This window comes from Siniperca chuatsi, linkage group LG4, assembly GCF_020085105.1.
Source record: "Siniperca chuatsi isolate FFG_IHB_CAS linkage group LG4, ASM2008510v1, whole genome shotgun sequence".
In the NCBI taxonomy this organism is placed as follows: Eukaryota; Metazoa; Chordata; class Actinopteri; order Centrarchiformes; family Sinipercidae; genus Siniperca; species Siniperca chuatsi.
The window spans coordinates 31,380,044-31,382,993 of record NC_058045.1 but is presented as its reverse complement, the minus strand read 5'-3'; positions in this window follow the sequence as shown (position 1 = coordinate 31,382,993).

The window sequence follows — 2,950 nt, the reverse complement described above, 5'->3', positions numbered from 1 at the left end:
CATGATCACAAAGAACAGCAGAAAAGCCATTGTAGTTTAAGTCCATCAGCATCTCACAAAAAAAGATAAACAACACCAGTCGTGCTTCAGTTCATTCTCGATTTATTGTGCTACTTATAGTTATTTACTCGTTTTTACAAAAAGTGCTCTAAGATACATCCAAGTTAACAATCCATGTAATGATCCCATTGTAAACACTGGACGCTTTACAAATAATTTACAGTGTAAACGTGTCTGTATGTCAAGACAACGCGAGACAGGTGAAGACACCGGCTGCTACACATCCTGTGCTGCGGTTTTCCCGATCTCCTGGACTTCAGCTTGTTATTTACCAACAGAACGAATCCCCCTCTAGTCTGTGAAGACAGAAATACTGATGTGTCTACATGAGGCCATTAAAGACTTATGTTACAGAATAATAATAATGATAATAACAGTTAAAAACAAGTGGATTTGCTGTATATTCTTGAAGATATCTCGCTTCTCGATGAGAGGTTAAATTAAAAATCATGTTGATTTATTTGGGGTGATGCAGCTGGGAAGGTCTGACATCTGGAACTTCTAATTCTGTGACAAAATACAGTTGCATTCATGTTCTGCTTAGTCTTAAAACCAAACCCACATGGCCACAAACAACCTGCTATGGAGGCTGCAGCTTTGCATGTTCACAGTTGGAGGTGGGGGGCATCAACTGAAACAAAATATTAAAATACAGAAATATTTTCAGAGTCAGCTGGTCTCTACATTCAAGCAGAAGCAGGCGAAACAAAGAGGACGAATGAAATATATAAACAGTTGGAAACTTTGGGCATGAATGAATGAAGCCGTGTCCCAATTCCACAGTACATACTAATTCAAAGCACGCTCTGAAAATGTCGTGTGTTTTTACTGGAAAAGTTACCAATTACCAAGTGCACTCAAAAAAAAGTCAGAATACATGTTGATGATATACGCTGTTGTCCCACAATGCAATGCACAAAGGAAAACGGAGGCACTGCTCACAGCTGCAAAAAGTTAAATAAATTGCAAATAGTGTTGAAAAAGCTCCAGAAATATCTTTGAAAACAAACAGCGTTGGCATTTCATAAAGTATCGTATACCAGTACATACTACTATAGTGTACTAACATTAGTATACAGTACATACGGTATACAGTTGGTATGTTTCGTGGCATTGGGACACAGTTTGAGGCTATGCAGTTAGCCTGCTAGCATTCAAAACCACTAGTAACAACTGCGTATTTAAACCAGAGATACAGATTTATTTTAAAATAAAAAAAGAAGTAATTTTGGATATTAACTAGCTAACAGCAGGAATAGCACTTCTTACCAATATCACCAATATACACGCAGCGGTGTTGATCAGAGACGTTTGTATGACTGTACAAACTGTGTGCTTGTTTCTCTGCTATTGATTATTTTGCATTATGAAGTATCACACAATACAGGCACTCTGTTATTGACACATATTTCTGTTTTTATGTGTCAAACAGCTGCACAGGTATAAAATAACGATTTGATCAAGAGTTTAAAAATGCTAACTGGCTAACGTTAAGTGTAATTCTCGTTTAACGCTCAATTAAATCACTGTTTTATAACAGCACAGTTGTCTGACACCAAAAACACACAGATATATCAGTGGTAACCCCTGCAGAGTATTATGTGTCGTATTAAATCATAAAATAAGTGAGTCAGAAGTTACTGGAAGTTGGCTTTGTACTGTTTAGAGAGCCAACTTGAGCAAAGTGATTAATTCCCTACTAAATAGACGTGAAACTACACGGACAATATCTGTAAAAAGGGTCAATTCTGTCTCAGTCACATGTTGCATTAGCACGGCTTAAAATACATAACAAAAGCTGCCACGACAGCATTTTAAAATCTTACTTTGCTGCAAGGATTTGTAAGCATTTCTACATCTGATAACAATCACAGTGTAAGTCAGTAAACCAGAGTGATGTGGATTGACGCGAGAGCAGCAGCAGGCAAGATTACTTAGTTAACGACAGATTAATAAACTCGAGCTTGCCCTTGGTCTCAGGGATATGACGGCATCTGGTTTTACAACTGAGAGGGAAAGAGTTCATACTGATCAGCAAGGAAACAGACGATATTTTGCACTGGCAAAATATATTAAAATCTAATATAGTGAATCAGTTATTAAACAATATTTGAATATACATTTCCCCAGTAAAGGCCTTTTCACACCAAGTCTGAAATCTCCATGAAAATACCTAATTTAAAAAAAAATAACACATTCAAATCTATGATGTGATGGAGCGTTTATTCAGAACCATTTTCGATTTCTATGTTGTTCATGTGTGTTTAAAGTCTGGATAATAAACAATCTCAATTCTGCTGTTCACATCATGTGTCTAAAAGAAATGCAGCGGCCGAACAGCTGATGTTTTCACCAGGCGTTGTATGACAAGCAGGGCGTTGTTGTAGATTTGAGGGGGCCTTCAGGTTATCCATAAAACTCAGTAAACCTGCCTTTTAGAAGAGAGCCTAGAAAGAAAACTGAACCTGAAACTGAAAGAAAACACGTGGCAAATTACCAACAACACGAGAGCTGAAGTGTTGACGTAACATCTGGCCCGGACGCTGCTCCACTAGCTTCTGAAACTCAGTGCAATCTCTCATTGAGAGTAACTTTTACTGGAGTTTCTGAAAAAGTGAAACGTGTTCTGTTTACTGTCCATATTCTACGATAAATTAGTGTCTGCTACAGCAGAGGATATCAGAATTCAAACCCAAAGTCAGCATGCTAACATGCTCACACTGACAGTGATAATTATGCTGATGTTTAGCAGGTATAATGTTTAGCATGTTAGCATGCTAACATTTGCTGATTAGCTCTAAATGCAAAGTACAGCTGAGGCTGATGGGAACGTCATCAGCTCTGCAGGTATTTGGTCATAAACCAAAGTATCTGACACATTTAAATGTTG